General features: G+C 43.0%; 1 long non-coding RNA gene across 2 annotated transcripts in view; it reads left to right on the top strand.

The window, feature by feature from the left end:
• Positions 1-360: 360 nt before the first annotated feature.
• The window catches only part of LOC127049446 (uncharacterized), an 82,044-nt gene continuing 56,609 nt past the window's right edge, over positions 361-25,795 (top strand). Inside the window, exon 1 of one of the 2 annotated variants that reach the window (XR_007773993.1) lies at positions 361-388. This is a non-coding gene — a long non-coding RNA (uncharacterized LOC127049446). Of the gene's footprint in view, positions 389-5,730; positions 5,759-25,795 lie in introns of those variants that run through there. The other variant, XR_007773992.1, reaches the window with a different exon arrangement.

Genomic DNA, 25,795 nt, shown 5'->3' with positions numbered 1-25,795 from the left:
CCTATCTCCTGTCTGAGCACATGTACTACTGTCTCTGAATAGGCATGTGAATGCCCATCTCCTGCCTAAGCCCCAAAACACTCCATGAACTGAAGATAGATACTCAGCTGTCTAAGTCACATGCAAGACCCAATCCAGTAGTTGGCCTCTGAGCATGCCTACTAACTGTGCCCCGCAGGTGAATTCACAGAAAAGAGCAAGGAAGAGGAAATGACTCCCTTATTACCTTTTGTCATAAACAGATAGCTAAGGGTTAATGTCTCTTTCACCTGAAGCACCTGACCAGAGGACCAATCAGGAAACCGGATTTTTTCAACTTTGGGTGGAGGGAATTGAGTGTCTAAGGTCTTTGTTTTCTGGCTGCCTGCTTTCTCTGAGCTTTGGAGAAGTAGTTTCTTTTTTCTAGTCTTCTGTTTCCAAGTGTAAGGACAAAGAGATCAGATAGTAAGTTATATGGTTTCTTTTCTTTGGTATTTGCATGAATATAAGTGCTGGAGTGCTTTGATTTGTATTCTTTTTGAATAAGGCTGTTTATTCAATATTCTTTTAAGCTATTGACCCTGTGTTGTATCATCTAATACAGAGAGACCATTTGTACTTATTTTTCTTTCTTTTTATATAAAGCTTTCTTTTAAGACCTGTTGGAGTTTTTCTTTACTTCAGGGAAATTGAGTCTGTACTCACCAGGGAATTGGTGGGAGGAAGGAATCGGGGAGATCTGTGTGTTGGATTGCTAGCCTGATGTTGCATTCCCTCTGGGGGAATAGGAAAGTACTTTTTGTTTTCAGGATTGGGAACAGAGAGGGGGAGTCTCTCTGTGTAGTTTCACAGAGCTTGTGTCTGTGTATCTCTCCAGGAGCATCTGGAGGGGGGAAGGGAAAAAGGATTATTTCCCTTTGTTGTGAGACTCAAGGGATTTGGGTCTTGGGGTCCCCAGGGAAGGTTTTTCAGAGGGACCAGAGTGCCCCAAAACACTCTAATTTTTTGGGTGGTGGCAGCAGGTACCAGGTCCAAGCTGGTAACTAAGCTTGGAGGTTTTCATGCTAACCCCCAGATTTTGGACGCTAAGGTCCAAATCTGGGACTAAGGTTATTACATGGTGGCAGCGGTGGGATATAGACAGAACCCAGAAGCCAGTAGAAATATTATATTTTTCTTTTCTCTGCTAAGGGCTTTTTAGCAGAGAGAAACAGTTTGGTTTTAAAAGGGAACCAGAGAGAAATTTTTTTTTTCTGCTCTCTCTGGCAGTTTGTGGCTTGCATGTTAAGCAGAAGTCGTTAAGGACTATTAACAGTCTTTTGTCACACAATAGCACTCCCATTGAGAGTCGTACCAGCACTTATAGGCATGCAAATAAAGTGGTTTTTCTGGTTTCCCTTCATTGAACATTAGCTAGAGAGAGAAAAGGAAAATTAGCTAAAGGCACTGTTGCTAGGCAGACTTCAGGAGGCAACAGAGAACCTGCAGTTCAGAAGATAAACACCGGAGGGCACCCCAACACCAGAAAACAGGAATCATGACTTCTAAGGCAAGTCAAGGGGAACGATTACCCCAGGGGGCACACAGACCATAAACCCTACAACCAAGGACAGCCAAAGACCCCACATACCACCCAAGTAAAGCCACAAATACCCTACCCTTCAACCTCACCAGTCTCCAGTAACTCACCTCGGCCCAGTGACCCATCAGATGAAAGATGCTTTAAGTGTAATGAACTGGGACATATCAAGGCCAAGTGTCCCAAGAACACCATGCGAGTGCAATTCATTACACCACCATCACACCAAAGATCCCCAGGCCCGGATGCCTCTCAAATACCCTTGGAGCGAAGGGAAAATTTGAGAGTGGGCGGAAAGAAGGTTACTGCGTGGAGAGACACGGGGGCACAAGTGTCAGCTATCCACCAATCCTTCGTTGACCCCAAATTCATCAACCCAAAGGCCAAAGTTACAATTTACCCCTTCATGTCACAAGCTGTAGACTTGCCTACAGCTCAACTGCCTGTCCAGTACAAAGGCTGGTCAGGAATGTGGACTTTTGCAGTCTATGACAATTATCCTATTCCCATGCTACTGGGGGAAGACTTGGCCAACCAGGTGAGGCGGGCCAAGAGAGTGGGAATGGTTACACGTAGCCAAACCAGGCAAGCTTCCAGACCCATTCCTGTTCCTAAACCGTCCACAGAGGCCCCGTCTGTGTTACCAGAGACCCAGACAGAGGTAGAGGACCCGGATTCCATGCCTACCACTGAAACAGCCACAGCATCTCCAGTCCCAGGCCCGGAACTGGAACAGCAACCAGCACCAGCAAGTGCAACCCCATCTTCAAACTCAACGCCAGAGGGCGCCAGCGAGCCAGAACTGGCAGAAGCACAAGACAGCCATACCCAAAAGGCTCAGCCAGAGCCTGAAATACCCTCAGGTGCACCAGCGGAGAGCGGTACACCAGCAACGGAAACAACCCCATCTTCAAACTCAACGCCAGAGGGCGCCAGCGAGCCAGAACTGGCAGAAGCACAAGACAGCCATACCCAAAAGGCTCAGCCAGAGCCTGAAATACCCTCAGGTGCACCAGCGGAGAGCGGTACACCAGCAACGGAAACAACCCCATCACCTACATCGCTTCCAGAGGGACCAAGCCCAAGTCCACAGTCTGAGGAAGAACTGGTGACCCCAGCCTCAAGGGAACAGTTCCAGGCTGAGCAGGAAGCGGATGACAGCCTTCAGAAAGCTTGGGCAGCGGCACGGAGCACCCCACCGCCTCTCAGCTCTTCTAATCGATCCCGGTTTGTTATAGACCAAGGACTTTTGTACAAGGAAATTCTTTCTGGTTGACACCGGGAAGAATGGCAGCCGCAAAAACAGTTGGTGGTTCCAACTAAGTACCGGGGGAAGCTCTTAAGCTTAGCCCATGATCATCCCAGTGGCCATGCTGGGGTGAACAGAACCAAGGACCGGTTGGGGAAGTCCTTCCACTGGGAGGGGATGGGCAAGGACGTTGCCAAGTATGTCCGGTCTTGTGAGGTATGCCAAAGAGTGGGTAAGCCTCAAGACCAGGTCAAGGCCCCTCTCCAGCCACTCCCCATAATTGAGGTCCCATTTCAGCGAGTAGCTGTGGATATTCTGGGCCCTTTCCCAAAAAAGACGCCCAGAGGAAAGCAGTACGTACTGACTTTAGTGGACTTTGCTACCCGATGGCCAGAAGCAGTAGCTCTAGGCAACACCAGGGCTAACACTGTGTGCCTGGCCCTAACAGACATCTTTGCCAGGGTAGGTTGGCCCTCTCACATCCTTACAGATTCAGGGTCTAATTTCCTGGCAGGGACCATGGAAAAACTGTGGGAAACTCATGGGGTGAATCACTTGGTTGCCACCCCGTACCACCATCAAACCAATGGCCTGGTGGAAAGGTTCAATGGAACTTTGGGGGCCATGATACGAAAATTCATCACCGAATTCTCCAATAATTGGGACCTAGTGTTGCAGCAGTTGCTGTTTGCCTACAGGGCTGTACCACATCCCAGTTTAGGGTTTTCACCATTTGAACTTGTGTATGGTCACGAGGTTAAGGGGCCATTACAGTTGGTGAAGCAGCAATGGGAGGGGTTTACGCCTTCTCCAGGAACTAACATTCTGGACTTTGTAAGCAACCTACAAAGCACCCTCCGACACTCTTTAGCCCTTGCTAGAGAGAACCTAAAGGATGCTCAAGAAGAGCAAAAGGCCTGGTATGACAGACATGCCAGAAAACGTTCCTTCAAGGTAGGAGACCAGGTTATGGTCTTGAAGGCGCAACAGGCCCATAAGATGGAAGCATCATGGGAAGGGCCATTCACGGTCCAAGAGCGCCTGGGAGCTGTAAACTACCTCATAGCATTTCCCAATTCCTCACTAAAGCCTAAAGTGTACCATGTTAATTCTCTCAAGCCTTTCTATTCCAGAGACTTACAGGTTTGTCAGTTTACAGTCCAGGGAGATGATGCTGAGTGGCCTGACGGTGTCTACTACGACGGGAAAAAAGACGGTGGCGTGGAAGAGGTCAACCTCTCAACCACCCTGGAACGTCTGCAGCGGCAACAAATCAAGGAGCTGTGCACTAGCTTCGCCCCATTGTTCTCAGCCACCCCAGGACGGACTGAACGGGCATACCACTCCATTGATACAGGTAATGCTCACCCAATCAGAACCCCACCCTACCGAGTGTCTCCTCATGCCCAAGCCGCTATAGAGCGGGAGATCCAGAACATGCTACAGATGGGTATAATCCGCTCATCTACCAGTGCATGGGCATCTCCAGTGGTTCTGGTACCCAAACCAGATGGGGAAATACGCTTTTGCGTGGACTACCGTAAGTTAAATGCGGTAACTCGTCCGGACAACTATCCAATGCCACGCACCGATGAGCTATTGGAAAAGTTGGGACGTGCCCATTTCATCTCTACAATAGACTTAACCAAGGGGTACTGGCAAGTACCACTAGATGAACCTGCCAAGGAGAGGTCAGCATTCGTCACCCATGCGGGGGTGTATGAATTCAATGTCCTTCCTTTCGGCCTTCGAAATGCACCCGCCACCTTCCAGAGGCTGGTAGATGGTCTACTAGCTGGACTGGGAGAATTTGCAGTTGCCTACCTCGATGATGTGGCCATTTTTTCAGACTCCTGGCCCGAACACCTACTACACCTGGAAAAGGTCTTTGAGCGCATCAGGCAGGCAGGACTAACTGTTAAGGCCAAAAAGTGTCAAATAGGCCAAAACAGAGTGACTTACCTGGGGCACCAGGTGGGTCGAGGAACCATAAACCCCCTACAGGCCAAGGTGGATGCTATCCAAAAGTGGCCTGTCCCAAAGTCAAAGAAGCAGGTCCAATCCTTCTTAGGCTTGGCCGGATACTACAGGCGATTTGTACCACACTACAGCCAAATCGCTGCCCCACTGACCGACCTGACCAAAAAGACCCAGCCAAATGCAGTTAAGTGGACTGATGAGTGTCAAAAGGCCTTTACCCAACTTAAGGCAACGCTCATGTCTGACCCTGTGCTCAGGGCCCCGGACTTTGACAAGCCATTCCTAGTAACCACAGATGCATCTGAGCGTGGTATAGGAGCGGTGCTCATGCAGGAAGCAACAGATCACAACTTCCATCCTGTCGTGTTTCTCAGCAAGAAACTGTCTGACAGGAAAGGTCACTGGTCAGTCAGTCAAAAGGAATGCTATGCCATTGTGTACGCCCTGGAAAAGCTACGCCCATATGTTTGGGGACTGCGGTTCCAACTACAAACTGACCATGCTGCACTAAAGTGGCTTCATACTGCCAAGGGGAACAACAAGAAACTTCTTCGTTGGAGTTTAGCTCTCCAAAATTTTAATTTTGAAATTCAACACATCACAGGAGCTTCTAATAAAGTTGCTGATGCACTCTCCCGTGAGAGTTTCCCACAATTCAGTAGTTAAAAAGTGTTCTTAAAATGTACAAGTCTGTTAGTTATATACTTAGAAGTATATGTAAAGGTGTATGTGTTGTATTAATCTGTTTATTTTCAAGTTCTAGAAGGAAATCGCCGCCAGTGAGCTTCCCCACTGTCTGCAATTTGGGGGGCGTGTCATAAACAGATAGCTAAGGGTTAATGTCTCTTTCACCTGAAGCACCTGACCAGAGGACCAATCAGGAAACCGGATTTTTTCAACTTTGGGTGGAGGGAATTGAGTGTCTAAGGTCTTTGTTTTCTGGCTGCCTGCTTTCTCTGAGCTTTGGAGAAGTAGTTTCTTTTTTCTAGTCTTCTGTTTCCAAGTGTAAGGACAAAGAGATCAGATAGTAAGTTATATGGTTTCTTTTCTTTGGTATTTGCATGAATATAAGTGCTGGAGTGCTTTGATTTGTATTCTTTTTGAATAAGGCTGTTTATTCAATATTCTTTTAAGCTATTGACCCTGTGTTGTATCATCTAATACAGAGAGACCATTTGTACTTATTTTTCTTTCTTTTTATATAAAGCTTTCTTTTAAGACCTGTTGGAGTTTTTCTTTACTTCAGGGAAATTGAGTCTGTACTCACCAGGGAATTGGTGGGAGGAAGGAATCGGGGAGATCTGTGTGTTGGATTGCTAGCCTGATGTTGCATTCCCTCTGGGGGAATAGGAAAGTACTTTTTGTTTTCAGGATTGGGAACAGAGAGGGGGAGTCTCTCTGTGTAGTTTCACAGAGCTTGTGTCTGTGTATCTCTCCAGGAGCATCTGGAGGGGGGAAGGGAAAAAGGATTATTTCCCTTTGTTGTGAGACTCAAGGGATTTGGGTCTTGGGGTCCCCAGGGAAGGTTTTTCAGAGGGACCAGAGTGCCCCAAAACACTCTAATTTTTTGGGTGGTGGCAGCAGGTACCAGGTCCAAGCTGGTAACTAAGCTTGGAGGTTTTCATGCTAACCCCCAGATTTTGGACGCTAAGGTCCAAATCTGGGACTAAGGTTATTACACCTTTAGATTAGTGGCTAGAGAACTTACCTAGGAAGTGGTACACCACTGGTCCGAGTCCCCACTCCTCCTGAGGGGAAGAAGAGATTTAAACAGGGAGCAGGTAAGTCCATTTGCAGGTAAGTGCCTAACCATTAAGCTATGAAATATTCTGACCTATGTTTTTCTCAATTTCTCCTATTGAAGTTGTACCACTTTCATTAAATAATTGAATAGATAAATATTAATTGGGCCAGTGACAGCATTAGAGTGACTCTATGGCCTAGTGGGTAGGGCACATGCAAGAGAGATGGGTGAGCCATAGTCAAATCTCTTCTCCCCCTCAGGAGGAGGGGAGACTTGAACCAGAATCTTCCACCTCCTGGGTAAGTACCCTAACCATTAAGCTAAATGTAATAAGGGAAGGCCGCTTCTGTCATCTTGCTCCACCCCCATTTTGTTTCTAGCCCTGCACGCAACTTAGCTGAATGACTTCCCCCAGTTCGTGGATCGCTAGCAGAGTTAGGAGTCTCTAACTCTGAGAGGAGTGGGCTTAGCACATGACTCTCTGGTCAGCATCTCCCATTGGCTAGCTTAGGTAGCTCCCCGCCTACTGTGCTGGTTTTGTGATTCTCAGCCTTAGGTGCCTATCTCTCTCCATTCATTGTATATAGAAACAAGGTGCAGGACTCCGGCTTTGTGACTTGCAGTGCTGTACCTTTGATTGTGTAGGCACCTAAAAGTCAGATGCCCTGATGCTCCATGTTACAATGCCTAAGTCCCTTCATGGAACTGGGCCATCATGTCAATGTGATTACTCACATACTTTAAGTTAGGGATGTCTTTAAGTAACTAGCTGAATCAGGGCCTCAGAGATACATCTCCCACTCCAAGGGCTACATTAGGGTTTGTACAATTTATGTGCCACCACTTACTTAGGATTGTGCCCAAGACAAAATCTCAACCTAAGTGATCTATCTGTTTTCCAAAAATAAAACAAGTGAGCATGGTCCTGCAGCCCAGCATAAGATTTATGTTTGCTTTTATTGAAACACTTTGTTCTTAGTGGTAAAGATTAATTATTGTCTGTTTTTCAATAATCATAACTCAACTAAATTTATTCAGATTTTTTATTGATTGAGACCAACATTTTCAATTTCAGGTGCTGGAAATGACACGTCTAAATCCATAGTTTACTGAGATGATTTACTGTAGCTACTACATTGAAATTTTTGCCCAGATGCTTTATTTCTTTGTTAAAACGTGTATGTCAATAAGTAATCTAAATATTTAATACATACTAGGAGTAATTTTAGCTAATATTTGCAAATGCTTTGAAGTTTAAAAGTGATACATTACATGTTAAAGAATAAATTTAATTATAGAAACCTGAACTAACAGAGTGCAAGAATATGTGATACAGTGGGAATATAATGTAATGTAAAATACAATACAATTATTTGGTCCAAATAATTATATGGTACAATAGATGTTTAATTTTCTTCACAGGAGGAACAATGGGCATTTTCCATGTCAATATTTTAATGATGCAGTGATCCTGACATGGTTTTCATGAAAGATGATAAAGTGGGATTAATCAAATACACAATAATATTCATTAGAAAAATTACATTAGAAATGCATTGAGGGTGAAAATTACATTCACAGACAGAGTATCAGAAAAGCACTATAACAAACTGTACTGTTGAATAAATGATTCTGTGACGAAGAAAGGGCGCTTTAAAAAATTTAAGTTGCAATCAGAATTAACCTTTTTGTTTCAAGTCTTTTCTAAATGCAAGCTTGCAGGCTGCTCTGTGTTGTCACAACCAATTACTGTTCTTCAGATTTATTCAGACATATTAAACTACAGCTTTTCCACCTTTCTGTCAAAGAAAAGCCCTCCTCCCAAAGTGCTATCTGCAGTCTCTTCGCCTGATTCTGAAAACACTAACTTCCAGGCATAGTGCTTACTACTATGAATAAGCCCATTGAAATTAGGTCCTCAGTTTTCAATTCTGCAAAACCTTATGCACGTGAATTTTTATGCCCCTGTCCATGCAGCAGCAAAATTTTAGCCCAAGTTTAGTGATGGGTTTGCTAAAGATTCACAGGCTTATCCTGTGAACCTTAGTCTTTTGCTAGCTGAACAACATCCTGAACGGTGTACTGAATACATTTTTGGGTTAGTTGTTAAACAATGATATGCAAATTGGGTAAACTATTCAGTTTTTACCTCTCAGATGGTAAATCATTTTTCTCATTATTCAATCAGCTATGTCAATTTATAGTTTTGCATTGAAATTGTGCATTGGTAGTTTGCAGAGTTTCACTATGGGTAGTTGACACTGCAATTAAACACCTATGTCCAACCGGGACCCAATCTTTATACCACAGTTAAACAGCCCCATAGCTCCAGCCCCATGAGCCCAAGTCAACTGACGTTGACCAGCTGCAGGTGTATAACTGCTGTGTAGACATAACCTGTGAAACATGCTTTTCAACAGAATGCTGCTTTGACCTGAAAATCAGGTGGTGAGTGCCCCAGAGAAAGTGAAGCAGAAGAAAACATTCAAACAACCAAATAGATTAATGGCACCCAGATCTAGGTTTTAAGCAAAAGACTTAGAAGGAAGTTAGGTATTTCAAACCCCTTTAAGAGTTTGTTAATGTATAGCTTTGCATGTTGGGAAAAGGATGAGAAAGAAGAGAATTCAGAGTACTGATTGCTAGTTCATACATTAAATTTTGCAGTGGGAGTCCATTGTAAAATTCATAGTAGGCTGACCTAGTAGATGTGGAAAATGCTTGTGGTTTTTCTAGCGTCCCTCTCATAGCAGGTCTTGCTATTGTATTGTCACAAAATTATAAGAGAAACATGAACAAGAAAAAAAAACCCTATATCCCAAAAATTGTGGTAATGAAGTGTTAATTTTGGTTACTGTGATTATAAATATTTTAGTTCCTTTGATCATAATACTGCTTCACTTAATCTTTCCTTTAAGAATCCTTCACTGATTATACTCTACTTTGGATCACAAACATATATACAGTATGAAATACAGTTGGGTCAAATAGCTGGCATAAATCAGTATAGCTTCATTTACGTCACTGGCACTTCCTGCTGCGTACACTGTCTAAGGATCTGACTCTCTCTTAGGTGTTGATCTGCACCTTGTATCTACATGTTGACTTTGCTCCTGAGGTGAAGTAAGCAGCACCAGCCCCATCCCTGACTTTGTGAATTTCCCTCTCCTGGCAGGCTCAGCTGTGCTGACTGGCATTCTGAGGGGTGTGGAACCCCAGGTCCTCACCAGTGCAGGTGAAGGGAAGGCTGTGGCTCCAGGGAAGTTGCTCCGCCTCTCAGCATTGCTACTTGTGATGCAGAGGAATCTAAGGGCACCTTACATGTCCTCTTAGTGGATTGACTCACAATTGCGTTTAGATGGTTGCAATGGTCAGCGTGATGATCGCATATGGCCATAGATCAAAAAGAGGTGTAATATATTGTCATTCCAATGACAGCTTCCTGAAGACACTTTAATGTAAATCTTGTAACAGATCCTTGAAAATAAAGGACAAATGCAAATATTAAGTTGTGTCTTTTCCAGAAGTGATTAGTTCTGTATTTATAAAATATTTTAGTGATGCTGCACTTAATAGCTACTTATTTGTGCTGAAATATCAACATAAAGGCTGTTAGTACATTGCAATGCACAAATAATGGGCCAGATCCTCATTCTGATCTACATTTGCATAGTTCCATTTCAATTGACCCAGTTTATGGATCTGATCCAATGTCAGGGTTAGAAGGGACCTCAGGAGGTCATTGAGTCTAATCCCCTGCTCAAAGGGAGAACCAATCCCATGCCATATTTTTGCCCCAGATCCCTAAATGGCCTCCTTAAGGACTGAACTCACAACCCTGGGGTTAGCAGGCCAGTGCTCAAACCACTGAGCTATCTCTCCCCCCTTCTGCAAGAGATGGTAAAATATCATCTGTAAAGAGGACTAGGAGGGCAGGCATGGCTGCAAATGACATGCCAGTGGAAGATAAATTCTTCCCAAATGCTACCCTTGTTAAATTTGATTGGATGAGATCAGAAGTGGATCTCTAATTTTATGTCTCACAGTGATTTATTGAAATCAAATCACAGCATTTTTTACTAAGTTTTGACAACATTTACCATGTATGTATGTTAACACACATAACTATGTAGCATCCGTTTCAGGACCAACTTGAAGTGCAGTAGTGGTTGAGCAAAGCATTTCTTTCTGTTCCCACCAACTCACTCATTTGGCAGGTGGAAAAAGATGTTTCCTCAGAAGGGGCAAGAACAAATACAACACAGTGCAAGATTCCCTGTCCTACTCTGCCAACATGCCTCAACCCTGACCAAGACGGCCTACCTCTTGGGGTGAGAGTTTATTCTCAATAATGTAGCACTGTGCTTGACCTCTCTGCTGAGAATCTTAGTAAAGGTTCTAGCTGCGGTAATGGTGGTTTTTCTGATGTGAATCCTCATTCACTGGAGACTAGACTGAGACCACTAAACTTAAGTTATATTTTTAATTTTAGTATCAATGTTGCAATTTGGCTGGCTATATGTCCCTGGACAGAGAGGTAAATCAATCAGTCAGTTAAAGTGGGTTAAGTCTCTTTCAAGATTTTTATCCCCAGACCACAAAATATAATGTTCATATAACATAAATCCCAAACAAGAGGAAAGCTCTCTATTTTGGGTCTCTTCTATCAGACCACAGCTCCAAAGATCCTATAACAAAACTTGAAAAAGAAATTTCCTCTTTCTCTGCTCTGAGGATCAATCTAGTTTCAGCTCTTTATTGATCAATCTCTCAAAGTTCTCCCTCCCCATAGTCTATTCAAATAGCCTAATTAGTTTCAGCTGGTCCTACTCCTATTACCCTGGCTGGGATCCTTTTCAGGTCCTGCAGTGGGGGCAGACTCCAGTTGCAGCTTTCCTGCCAAAAACTGGATAGTCCCTTCTATACACCTTTTCATAACAGTCACATTGAATAGGTAAAGTAGATCAATGAATGGCTATTTCATTGCAGGCTTTTCTAATTGGAGTTGTGAATAGGTTGTGGAAGAATAAAATCACAGAATTAATATAACAGAGAGAAAAAGTTTCTAATAAGTGTAGATCTGGTAATAAGCACATCATTAGAATTAGGAAAACAGGAGCAGTTTCAAGCTTACTTCACAGAATGTGTGTATCAAAGCAGACATACCAGAAACACCTGAATAGCAGAACAATTCTAAGCTCTTCCCAAGACTTATATTAATATTAATTAATTAAAGCCTATATTAATGTATCTTTATCATTCAGATACTAACTTTTTCATGAAGAAACTTCATCCAGGTGTCCCAATAAAGTTTAGCAAAATCTGGCAGGTGATAGTGGAGGAGATAACAGTAGGATACCATTAGCTGATTTTATGTGTATGAGATACAGTGGGAAGCAGCAGTTTGAAGTGTCTGAAGAAGTAAAAAGGAACTGTTTTTATCTAGAGATATGTGAATGGTTACATAACTGACAGGCAGGAATGTTTCGGCTCCAATTTAAAAATGAATTGGATTGGCAGTTACCAACATTTATTTAGGTGACATTCCTACCATATTAGAACTGTAGAAATATTAAAATATAATTTTTGGTGTGTCTTTGTATTTTATGATCTTCACTGAAGTGAATAGTTAAAGGTTCTAGGTGAAGATTAGCAACTATCTCTGGTCAAAATTGTTTACCCCCTATTCGGGAACAAAAGGGGACCCTCTATTAGAAAAGTCCCCCTTCTAAGCAACAAGAGGTGAGCTGTGTTGTGGAACCTACCTCCGAGAGCCTGCAGAAAGCCCACCATTTTATAAACCTTTAATTCAAACTTCCCATGAAGAGCCTATTGATCGTATTAATGACAAGAGCTAATTCTTGTAAGCTCTGCTGGGCTTGCTTGCTCAGAATTCAAGAGTGGGAAGAGCTGTTAGCCTCAACTAAGTGATATAGGAAAAAGAAGTTGCAGTAGGGAATCTTGCATTTTGGGAGCGTGATTCTGCAAATCCTGACTTCTGTGAGTAATCATTGTTCATGTAAATAGTTATATGGAAGTCCAGGGTTTGAATAAGTGTTTGCAGGATCAAGTATCTCATATATGAATGGATACAACTGCTTCTTCATATCAGAAAATAATTTAAGTAAAGCATATATGCACTGCCTCTGAGTCTAGCAACAGTATGTCAAAATCATTGATACATTCAGCATCCTGATACTTTGAAGACACTGTGATTATTTGTAAACAGTTTTCATTAGAACTATCTAGCCTACAAAAACAAAGGTAGCTTTTGATACAATGTGCATAATGGAATGAAGAGCATTTAGCCTGAGGATGACAAAAACATTTCTGTGATATGTTAGACATCTTTATATTACATACATCAGAGAGTCTCTGACAAATTACTTGGCACATTCTCTGACTCCATCTGTGGTTTTGTGAGTTTTCGCTAAAATCCTCATCTACCTATCTGTATAACGGCAAAGAGGAATGCTCTGTTGTGCTTGCCTATTCCATTAATAGTTCCACGTAAAGGTGAGTATGCGTAGTGTCGAGTAGTTAGAGATTTTCTTTCCTTTTTTCCCTCTTGTTTTTGAGATCTATCGACATGGCACGGTGAAGAAGAAGAAGACAGTAGATGTCAAGCTCATGTCTTTTAGTGGCCTTTCTGGGATAGGAAGAAGGAAAGGTATTAGAATCTTGCTGCATCTTAGCTCAATTTTTCCTCAGGAGACATCCAGTTGGCTACAGTTGTGTCTGTGGCTTCAAAAATAGTAGAAACAAGATCTGTTTTGATAACAATTAGAGATGGCACATGCCATAAAGCTCATGGATTTCAAACAAACCCTACCAAAGTTTGAAGGTGTCTGTCTGGCTCCCAGATTCTGGTTCATTATTAAAAATATACTCTTTTGGACATGTATTTGTGGTCAGCTTTTGTTTCATAACATAGTAATGAATAATTTTAATTGACATTTACCTGCTGTCACCAGATCTTTATATTATACAGGGAGGTTTGCCTGGATTTTAATAGCCATTTTCCATGCTCAGAGATATAAATGAAAGAATAACTCTTAATTAATTATTCCCTCTTCACCCCACCACCCAAGAATTTAGCTTTGTTTTCTGCTCATGGAACATCTGTGAGCAGATCAGTTTTTCTCTCATTTATTTGTCATCCAAATACCTCTAAATTTTTTTATCTTGTATATTGCTTCATTTTGAAAATTTGTAGTCAGTTTTGTTTAGTTTCCTAACTGTTCAGATAGGATACATGGTATATTTTTTGCCCCCGATTAGATGAATGCACAGAGACTTGCAGCATGAATGCTTCCTGCACACTACATGAAAAATTGGTTTCTACAAATACTCATGAATCTGACTTTGAAATTCATTTCCCATGAACATTAAATGCAATCATTTGAATATGCTTAGAAAGGAAATACAAAAAGGGACATGGACATGGCCCAAGCTAATTAAACAGCCTTAAAAATGCTGGCAGAAAATATCTGGTATTATTTGCCCAGCTCTAGTCAAAGAAGTAAAAGGGATTTTATTAAACTAGTATTGAAAAACATTATCATGTCTTTCTGCATGTGGACATAGTGCTAGTTGTCTCCTGACTCCTGATCCAGATCTTAGGGTATGCAGCCACTCAGGTTACAATTGCTACTCTGATGGGAAAATATATCCTGTCTTGTGCATGTGGAAGACCAAATTAGGCATCCTGAACTGTAGAGCACTCATCTCTGGAGGTAATACTGTGGACAGAATGGTGCAACACTTTCACAACAAAACCCACACGAGCAGAGAAGATTGAAACTTGGCCCCGGCTCTCGGATATTCTTGAATTTTTCAAAGAGTTTAGAAGGAATATTGTCCCATCAAATCTCCTGACTTAGGCCCTGCTCCTGCTCGCTTTGAAGTTAATGGCAAAATTCCCATTGACTATAATACCGCAAGATGCCGCCACAAGTCTCTTCTCCCCACAAAGGCCCAAGAATGCTCCTTTTACCTTTGCTCTGGTTTACGTTGGGAAGCTGGAAGTTTTACTTTGTCCCATTCTGATGGTTTTGGAGAATGTGCACATGGGCTCTCTCATCATGAGTTCTTCAGTGAGTAAAGAGTTACCCTTTCTTCATCATCACTATCTGAGATGGTTAGCTGGAAAGGCAGATCTGCTCCCCAAGCTTCAAACCCTCAGGAAATTTGTGAGCTAAAGGCAGCATGCTTCTCAATGATGCATCATAGGAACCTATCAGATTCAACTTCCCAGGGCTGATTTCTGCTTTATGTACCTCTGGACTCTGATATGCTCTACAGCTTGTCCCCAAAACCAGTATATCCTACTCACTCCCTGCTGAAGGCAGGAGAAGGGGTCTTGTGAAGGAAGCTGGTGGAATATAATAGTTTTGTATGATTTCAACTTGAAATCAGATGAAATTTGGCAGCTTGGACTTACTGCCATTTGACAGGGCTGGTCTACACTACGGAGGAAAATAGATCTCAGATACGCAACTTCAGCTACGTGAATAACGTAGCTGAAGTCGAAGTATCTAAGATTGAATTACTCAACATCCTCACGGCGTGGGATCGATGTCCACGGCTCCCCATGTCGACTCTGCAACTCCGTTTGGGTTCGTGGAGTTCCGAAATCGATATAAGCACGTTTGGGGATCGATATATTGCATCTAGATGAGACACGATATATCGATCCCCGAGCAATCGATTGCTACCCTCCAATATGGCAGGTAGTGAAGACGTAGCCACAGCCAAAATTTATTGTTATTTTAGTGACCTAGTTTCAGAATGGAGCCACATTTTAAAGAATGTGATTTTCATAGTTATACCACCAGTGTTTCTATAAATATGCTTTGGTTAAATATAGGACAACATTAATTCTGCTACCCAGGCCCAAGTCGCATTCATTTCAATAGGTGGCATCCATGTACTGAGCTATGAGCAGAATTTTACCCATAATATATACGCATTTACTACTTAGAAATGCTTTTCATATTTTGTTTATTGTTATTTATGGGACAAATGCTTAATATATTTAATCTTTGTTAGATGTCCTAGTATAAAAAATTATTTACTAGAAGAATGTCTTTGTATACAGAATTCTTGAAAACTCTCTTTCATATATTGTGACAAAGTTCCTCCTCTACCTTAGTGGGTCCTGCGCTTATTGGAGGATTTGTTCACCTCAGTGATGTTCCCCTCTTGTGAAACCCACAGTCTGGGTCAGCTCCTCCTGTGTCTGATCAGGAGTTGGGAGGTTTGGGGGGAACCCGGGCCCGCCCTCTACTCCGGGTTCCAGCCCAGGGCCCTGTGGATCGCAGCTGTCTATAGTGCCTCCTGTACCAGCTGCATGACAGCTACAACTCCCTGGACTACTTCCCCATGGCCTCCTCCAAACACCTTCTTTATCCTCACCACAGGAGCTTCCTCCTGGTGTCTGATAATGCTTGTCCTCCTCAATCCTCCAGCAGTACACTCTTTCACTCTCAGCTTCTTGCCTTCTTGCTCCCAACTCCTCACACACGCTCCTTCTCCACTGGCTCCTCCCTGCCTGACTGGAGTGAGCTCCTTTTTAAACCCAGGTGTCCTGATTAGCCTGCCTTGATTGGCTGCAGGTGTTCTAATTAAAGTAGCTATCTCTACTGCCTTCTAGAAAGATCTTAATTGGCCCCAGGTGCCTTGATTAAGCTGGAGCAACTGCCATTTGGTTAACAGGGTCCTATTGGTATTCAGCGGGGGTGGGCGGGCGAAGCCCGCCCACTTCTAAAGGGCCTCCCTCCAGCCTAAGAGGAGGACCCACAGGTCTGGGACACCAAGTAATTACGGGGGACAACTAATAAAAAACAGGATCGGAAGTGAGGTCATAGGGCTAAACAAAGGGAACCTGATGGGGACACCGAGCAGAGAACCCCGGACAACGCCCACTGCTCCTCGAAGGCATCAAGGGAGCCAGTGGACGCCGCCCAGAGGAACTCTGCCCGGATGCGTGAGCAGACGGAGGAACGGAAATAGGCCCCACAGTCGCAGGAAATCCCGTCGGCCAACCGCCTCTCCCTGGTGTTGTAGATGGTCAGTTTGGCCAGGGCCAAGAGGAGGTTGAGAAGGAGATCCCGCGACTTCGTGGGGCCACGGATGGGGAGCGTGTAGATAAAAAGGTGAGGGGAAAAGTGCAACCAAAAACGCAGGAAAATATTCAGGAGGAGCCGGAACAGGGGCTGCAACCTGGCGCACTCCAAATAAATGTGCGCCAAGGTCTTCTTCTCACCACAGAAAGGGCAGGTGCTAGGGACAGATGTGAACCGCGCCAAGTACACGCCCGTGCTCACGGCTCCGTGAAGGAGCCGCCAACTGATATCCCCGGCGGGCCTTGGGACCAGGGCAGAGTACAAGCTGGCCCACCGGGGCTCCTCACCCTCGAGAGGGGGCAGGAGGTCCCGCCATTTGGTATCAGGGCGGGACGCGAGGGTGAGGTAGTGAAGGGTATGGAGCACGAGCGAGTACAGATGTTTCTGTGGTGCGGTCTGGAACAAAACTGGCTGCAGATCATGCAGCCAGCTGGCAGTGAAAGGGTGAGGGGGCCGATTGGGTCCACGGGGCAGGGGCCCGATAAAAATGTCCACGGGGCCTGGGGTGGAGGGTGGGCGGGGCGTGCCCTCTTGCAGGACCCGGTCGAGGTAAGCCCGAGCAGCAGGCAGTAAAGCGGCCTTCACCTCCTGAAGTACGCGCTGGGGAGTACGAGGTCTGGAGAACCCCATGCGCTGAGCGAGCGTCAGGGGATCCAGCCAGTCTCTCATTACCAGGGTCCTAGGGATTTGTTTAGCCTGGGGCTAACATACCTGTTTCTCAGTACTTTACTGTAGCCATCTGGCCTTGCCCCATCACAATATATAATGGGAGAATTTAATATAATTATTTTATGAATGTTTCCATAATTCTACATAATTAAACCAAATTTGTAAAATAAATATTTGCCAAACAGTATCTCAGACTGACTAACTTTTGTAAAGAAAGACCTTAGCAAAATTCATATATCTAAAAAGGAAGCATTAAAATTGCTGTGTATGGGCTACTCTGAATTTCTTTGCTTTTGTTAGTTTTTATTTCAAACGGAATATTTAATTAACATAATATTTTGTACTGAATTATATCAGTTTAGCAAAAAAAAAGTAATTGAGATATTAATTCCTAGCCCCCCTAGCAATGTGACTGCATCCACTGTTTGTTTTTCAGCATCAGCCTTTTTTCTTCACTTACACTTGTCACAGGAAAGGTTTTTATGACCATCTATATTGACCCTTCCAGGTCCCTGAAGTTAATTTTGATTGTCAGATCTTCCTCCCAATGTGGCATGTGATCCTGTATGATTTATATTCACTGGGAGTTCCTCAAGATGTCCAGCAACCCTTTGGTTAACTACTTGCAAAACAGCATAGCATTTGGGGCCTGAATTGTAAAGGTACGCAGGTGCCTAAAGATCCAGATTGGTGCCTCAGTGAGTAAGTGCTTATTTACTTTTGTAAATTTGGCCCTTTGTTTTCTTTATTTGACCCATAGATTTCTGCAGATATGTTCATCAGTATGGGTTCATCTGTTACAATTTCTTCCTGCTTTTTTTTCTAATTGTGTATTTTCAATGCATGCCTGTTTGACTGTAGTTGATTTCCTTTCAGTCTAATTTCCCACCCTGTCAAGGGCAGAATACCTAATGAGGGTATCAGAGTTAAATGATTAGCATATATGTTTTCCTTTGTTCTCCTTACTGCTTCTAATTTTCCTTGATGTCTTAAACCTTTATCTTTTTTCACTGTCCATCTGTCTATTTCATCCAAATCTTAAAAATCTATTTTTCTTCTGACAATTATTCCTGTATGTCACTATCCAGTTTGGCTTCTATTACCTCTCCTAGTGATTTCTAATGCCTTCCAGGATCTCCATCTTTTCCTCCAGAAAAGGTAACAAGTTTATATGTTGTCTTGATCTATAAACCACAATGCTGCGCAACAGGCTGTCCTGGATCCTTCTTGGAGTCATTAGAGGTAGTTACTTCTTATTCTAGGATATCTCTTGTTGCTGCCTGTTGTTGTAAATACAGCATGTTAGAGATTATTTGTCAGGAATCAGGGTCTTCAGCAGAGCTAATCTCCAAGCAGTTGCCTCAGTATAGCTGGCCTGCAGTGGACTGCCTGAGTGGCCACCCACCTGCCAGAAGGCCAGCAGCAGCTCGCTGGCTGCTCAATGCTCATAAGGATGCCTGCTCCTGTGCCTGCTCCTGTGTTACTTTGTTCCTGCTACTCCTGCCTTGCACCCAGCCTTGCCTCTGTCCTGCTCCATCCTTGAAAACCCTTCTTGCCTGCTACCAGTCTTGTTTCAGTTCCCAACCTCCAGCTTAACCTGTGGCTCTGGTGTCTGACCACTGAATGCGGCTAGACACTCAACTCCAGTATCCAATTCCTGGCTTGACCCTTGGCTCTGGCTTCTGACTGTTGACTCTGACTCTGATCCTAGTTCTTGGTTCCTGAAGCCTGTGCAAACCATGTGGGCTTATACCTGCTCTGATCACTAGGTTAGACTGCCCTTGTCCCAGTCACCCAACAGATTGAGCAGCCCCAGAAGTTTAGGGCAAAGGGTCCTTGGTGCAAGCATGAACTCTATCAAGCATGAACGACATCTAGAACCTGTGTGTGCAAGTAACCACCCTGCAATCACAGAATGCAGCCCTGCAGGTGTAGGTTGCTCTGCTGGCTCCGCCTCTCCCTAGATCTGAAGATACCATGCCTGACAAATTTGATGCAGATTGGGACAAGTTTTGGTGGTTCCTGAACCAGTGTGGGCTCCTGTTCTTACTACACCCTCCATCATTCCCCACAGACCATGCCAGTGTGGGGCTTATCATAAGTTTGTTGACTGGGGAGGCCATGGCCTGGGCTTCCCTCCCCATGCAGCAGCTCAGTTCCCTTTTGTAACAATTAAAGGAATTGTTGGATAAGCCATGTCCATTATCTTTGATGACCCGGTGATGCTGGCAGACCAGGTGCCAGCTCATGCCAAGGCCCCTAGGTATCAACTGAACACTGACCAATACGTAGTTGGAATCAGTCTGGCTCAGCTGTGTATTAATATTGTTAAAATAGATATTAGAGTTACAAAAACATGCTTAGTGATTAGACTTTATTGAATGCTTGTAAGTTGCTGCATGCATTAATCTCACTTATAGTATCTGTCTACCATGTTATAAGGTATTATTTAAATGTTTGCTCTCTAACTGTAAATTGCCAGGCTGGAGAGAAGCATTAATGAGTGTGAAATACTAGTTTTTGAACAGCAGATGTTATCTTCTACCCAACAATGAAGACCCATCAACACTAGATGAACTATTGTGAATCATCAGAGGACAAAAGACCGTGTTGATTGCTCTCCCCTATACATGAAGAAGAGACACGCAAGTGAATTCCTCCCATCAGCTGAACTGCCTGCTCGGAAAATGGGAATGGTATAAAAAGCCCTAAGAAGAAGAAACAACTGTATCTTTATGCTGCTTGAACTATTGAGGGGAAGGTTTATTAGGCATAAGCAAGAGATCTGCAGTGTTTGGCCTGAGTTAGTCATAAGAGACATATAGAGCTTTCTTAGTATAGAAGTGTCTTTTGAAACTTAAGACTATTACTCATTTGCGTTTATCTGCTTTAACCTTGTAAATAACATCCTTATGTCCTTTTCCTAGTTAATAAACCTTTTGATAGTTAACTTACCACACCTTGCTAGAAATGATTATCATTCTCTGGGGCTAGGGTGACCAGACAGCAAGTGTGAAAAATCGAGATGAGGGTGGAGGGTAATAGGAGCCTATATATGAAAAAGACCCCAAAATCGGGACTGTCCCAATAAAATTGGGACATCTGGTCACCCTATCTGGGGCATCAGGAAACCCTCCAATTTAGATTAATCCAGGATCCCAATTATCTCGTCATACTAGGTATGCCCTGGCTTACTACTCATGACCCCCACATTCATTAGCAGAGGGGGAGCCTCCAGTTTAGCTCCTGGCATTGTCAGCTATCCTGCCTCCCAGGATCTGAAAACCAGACTGGTATGCTCTGTGGTTCATGTCACCCACTGGAAGACCCTGATCATCAGGCAGCAAGACTGCCAGGACCCTCAGCATCCCCTGCAGCTCTGTCTGCAGTGGCTGAGTTCCCTCCCACCCAAAATTCCCTCACTTCACAGATGTTTTTGACAAGTGGAAGGCAGACATCTTGCACCTGCATTGGACTTATCATTGCTCAATTGATCAGCTGCCTGAAACTGAGATCCCATTCGGTTGGATATATGCCCTCTCCAAACCCAAACTTCAGGCTCTCTGAAGGAGTTCATCCAACTGGCCATGTTCCTAGAAGGCACTCAGATCTTTTTTGTCAAGAAGGAGGATGGCTCTTTGCAACCACATATTGGCTATCAGGCCTTGAAAAAGGTGACTATACGAAACTGCTCCCTGCTTCCCCTACCCCCTTAGAATAGCTATGTGTAGCCCTTATTTTCACAAAACTATATCTGCATGGTGGCTATAGCCTGGTGCGCATGAGTGAGGGACATAAGTTGAAGACCACCTTTCATACTCTATGCAGCCTACCATCAAAGCACCAATGGCCAGGAGAAGCAAGTCAATCAGGTCATTGAACAGTACACATGTTGCTTCCTAAACTATCATCAAGATGATTTGCTGTCCCTGATCCCTCACAGTGAATTTGCTTGCAACAATTCCACAAGTGCCTCCAACTTGCAGACTTTTTTTTTGCTAACTCTGGTTTCCAACTTTGTGCTCATTCAGAGATCCCCTCTGAATTGTTGATGCCCACTGTTACCAAACTCACAACCCACATCCACCACGTACACCAAGAACTCCAGGGCCAGCTACAAGTCATCAAGGCAATTTACAAATGATAAGCTGACTCGTCCCACCAGCAGATACTCAGTTTTGGGGCAGGGGATAAGGTGTGTCGTTTGACTGGAATCTGTAATCAACGTGCCTCTCCTTGAAGCTCGATCATAAGAACTTGTGACCTTTCCAGGTCACAAAACAGATTACATTCAAATTACCAGATTCCTTCAAGAGTCACCCCATCTGCCACATCTATCCTCTAAAACCGTTAGTCAAGAATCTCTTCCCTCTCCTTACTACTCCTCCACCCCACATATAACCACTCAGGGACAAGAAAAATATGTGGTTCAGCAGATTCTATACTCTTGTTGAGTCTGAGGAAAAATACAATATCTAATTGACTGAATGGGTGTGGGCTAGTCAAGTATTCATGGGAACCTCCAGAACATGCCCATGCCCTGGATCTTCTGCGTGCAGTTCATCATGCTTAACCCAACAAACAAGGCCCTGGGAGCAGCAGTTCTCTGGATGCTCAGTGCTCATACCCACCACTATAATTACTCCTATGTTACCTTGTTACTGCTGCTCCTGTCTTGCACCCAGCCTTGCCTCTGTCCTGTCCCTCTCAAGCCCCCCCACCCCTTGCCCTTTCCTGCTACACTGCTTGCTCCAGTTCCTGACCTCTGGCTTGACCTGTGGCTCTGACTTCTGACTCCGGTTTGTCTCTTGGCTCTAGTATCTAGTTCCTGACCTCTGGTTTGACCCTTAGTTCCATCTTATTACTTCAGTTTGATCCTTGGGTCTGGCTTCTGACTACTGACTCTAGCTTGACCCTTGGTTTGGGTATCTATCTCCTGACCTCCAGCCTAACCCATGGCTTAAGCTTTCAACTACTGACTCAAGCTCTGACCCTACTCTTTCATTCCTGACCCCTGCTCAACCACTAGATCTGGTGCCTGCTCTGACTGCTAGGCTAGGCTGCCCTCATCCCTGTCACCTGACACTGCTGTCTCAAGATTACTTCTGTAGCCACCTATTCACTGCTAACTTTCTGAATGTGCTAAATTTTTAAATTCCTATCTCTGCTTGTCAACACTGTACCTTGGTTTAATACTCGGCACTTAATTTCCTCTTGGATCAAACTTCTGATTTATTTGTACTCACTCCATTGCTGTCTCCTGTTTTGCTGACCTCTCAGAGCTAGAGGGATAAACTCTGCTTTAATGCTTTCTATAACTGGCAACTCCAGGCAGGAGTGGATTTACTATGACCACTGGGAGCTAGGTTAGGTTAGATTGTAAAGGAGCATTCGTTCAACTTGGCAATCCCCTTATTTTTTGTAAAATCAACCAGAAATGTTATGAGTACACAGACATGACCATTTGTGGGAGGGTAGATGCTTACAGTTTATGTTAGAGGTTAAATTGATATTGTACTGGGCTGAGGTCTAAAAACAAATTAATATGATGCAAATTATGACTTAATCAGGGTGAGTCCAAATGAACTACTTTGTCTTTATATAAAATCTCATTCCTATCAGTCAGCCTACATATTGTTGGCCAAATTCTTCCCTTCTGCAACTGACTGGATATCAGATTATTGAGTCAATGAGAATTACATGAGTGTAAACTCTCTATAGTCATACTCTGTATAGCGCAGTGATGTTTGAGGTATACATCAGTAGCCTCTGTTGAAATGTTTCCTTTGCATTCCTGAAAATGAAAGGCCAGTCTAGTCACTTGTTATCAGCTTTAAATATTCCTTATCATCTTTGGTGGAATAATATAGACTTTTAAGGAAAATACAACTTTTGTCCATCAGGGTTTTGAATTCGCTTTGCAAAACCAAAAAACCCAAACCACTTGAGGTGTGTGCATATGTATATACACACTATTATTCTCAATGTATATATGCACAAAGACATTTGTAGCCCATGGGACTAGCCAGCTAGCTTTATATATTATATAATTTGTTTTCTTTTATTGGTTTGATTATATTATTTTGGCTTATGTTTTTGTATTGAATAATTTTCAGTAGACATTACTTCATTATATTTGGCTGTAATGCAAGGAACCTACAGGCCTGTATCCTATATGATTAGGTGGAGCAAGTTAGCATAAGTGCTTGTAACCTTTGGAATAGATAAATGGCCTACTGGTTACCCTTTTTGATGTTTGGGGAACTGAATGTGTTTACCAAAATTCAGGGACATACTTGTAACAAGATATACAGCAAGAACGTGTACGTAACAATTCAGGCCAAAGGTAACAGTTTCAAGAATGAGATAATCACATTAATATGTATGGATATGTTATTAATATGTAAGAATATGCTAGCCTGTAAAGTGTACCCTAAAATTTATGTGCGTGAGGAAATAAGATTTAGGCATGTAAGTTTGGGCACTGATATGAATATTCAGGATAATGCCAGGACACTATAAGAGGGTAAACCACCATGTGGAGTCATGCGGCTTTTAGTTTCAAGTTCTCTTTTTTTAGCGGGCTGGCCCAGCTTTTGCAATATAGCTTAGTTACTCAGCACTCAACCCTAATCTCCATCATCTCAGGACTGAGGAACCTGGACCATCAAGCTCACTGGGCATGACAGAGAAGTGGCTGGTCATTTGTCTCCCAATACCAGGTCCCCAAGGAAGAGTGTAGTATGCTAGTTAAAGTAGCTTTTGTAAAGGGATGGTACCACAAGTGCCTATAGAACTGTACTACTTCTTTTTGGCTCTGTGGTTTGGAGCTTTGATAACTCTGTCCTTTATTTAATAAAATCTCTAACACCTGGCTTTGTCCTCAGTGTGAACAGCCTTGCCACACACTCTGAGGGTCCATTCAAAGTATGAACTCTCTACATTCTCTAGTTCTGTAGCCTGATTTTGGAACAAGAACCTAAATATCTTCTGGTCAGATCATTGGTGAGCCTATAATGAATCAGCTCTATAAAAATCAAAATAATGTTCTATATAGGTATTCTTTATAATGCTGTTATTTTGATGATAATCTTAAGAATCTGGTTACATAATGAGGAATTTGGGTCATCTGTTCTTTCATTACTTTCCACCCCATTTGGCAGGAATGCAGTTAACATGTCTTCCATACTTATTAACTTTAGAAGAGCTCTATTGAAAACCAGTCTTCCATTCCTATTATAGCAAGAAGTAACATAATGGAAATTGGCCTTTATATTTCCTTGATGTAGCAGCATGATGGAATAATTGGCCTTTTGTTTTAAATGGATCCAACGACAATAAAGTCAAATAGGGGAATGAATTGATATAATTCCCAAATGAGGGAAGGCAGTTTCCAGGAAATGTTTATTTCTAGTTGATCTAATAGTTTTTCCAATATTTGTTTATACAGTAGAATTTGCTGAAATCACAAGTAAACACTTTTGTTACCTTTCTCATAAAACTATTCTTCACTATTGTATACCCAGCATATTTAAAATATGCATTTTAATTGAAATAATAACTAAAAAGACCCCTATCTGTGGCTCTTGGTGCCCCAACAAAACATTAGCAGTAAAATTAAGCCTCAGTAACATTAAAATGATCCATTCAGCAGAAACTCAGCCACCTACATAAATTCCTTTCAGATGTTCATTATTATAGGACACATACTTTCAGCCTTCTCCAAAACCTCGATGAAACAGATGTCTTTTGCAGTGTGCTGAGAAGGAGACAATCCCTCAGATAGGTTGAGTCTTGCCATTTAAAGATCATGACCAAAACTTTAAACTCCACCTGGAAAGCAATCAGCAGTATAAGGACCTGTGTCTATGAGACTAAGTTTATGCTACGAGATAGGAGTTTGATTCCTTTGCTTATATACACATACTTGGACTAGCTCTCATTGAAGTAGGATCGAGTACATACCCACCGGTTCCAGGCACTTTTGTACTCGATATGGCTCAGCTGTGCCTTAGTACCACTACCAGGGCTACAGTGGCTATACTACTATTTATACTCACACTAGCTCAAGGACAACTAGCACAAGTGTGTGTACGTGAGCAGGGTAGTCACACCTCCTAGCTCATAGTGTAGCTTGCAGTGTTAGGTTGACATACTCTCTTATCTTTAAATATGTTACATAAGCCAATGAGCCAAATCTTCAGCTGATGTGTATCAGTGTAGTTCCACTATATCAAAGCAACTGCACTGATTTACACCAGCTGAACATCTGGCCCACAAATTCTTTCCCAATGCCAGGCTTCAACTGTGGACCAGTACAGTCCATGTGAAGAGTTTACTTTGAAAGGTTTTCCCAATTTTTTTTTGCACTATAAGGGGAAAATTTTGAATACACGAGGAAAAAGTTTCTAGCAAAACCTCCTTTTATAAATGCTTGGTCTTATTTTTCATCACCTTTGGCTCTGTTA

Source organism: Gopherus flavomarginatus, chromosome 4, assembly GCF_025201925.1.
Source record: "Gopherus flavomarginatus isolate rGopFla2 chromosome 4, rGopFla2.mat.asm, whole genome shotgun sequence".
NCBI lineage: Eukaryota > Metazoa > Chordata > Testudines > Testudinidae > Gopherus > Gopherus flavomarginatus.
The sequence above is the reverse complement of the archived record's forward strand: the minus strand, read 5'-3'. Positions and strand labels throughout refer to the sequence as shown.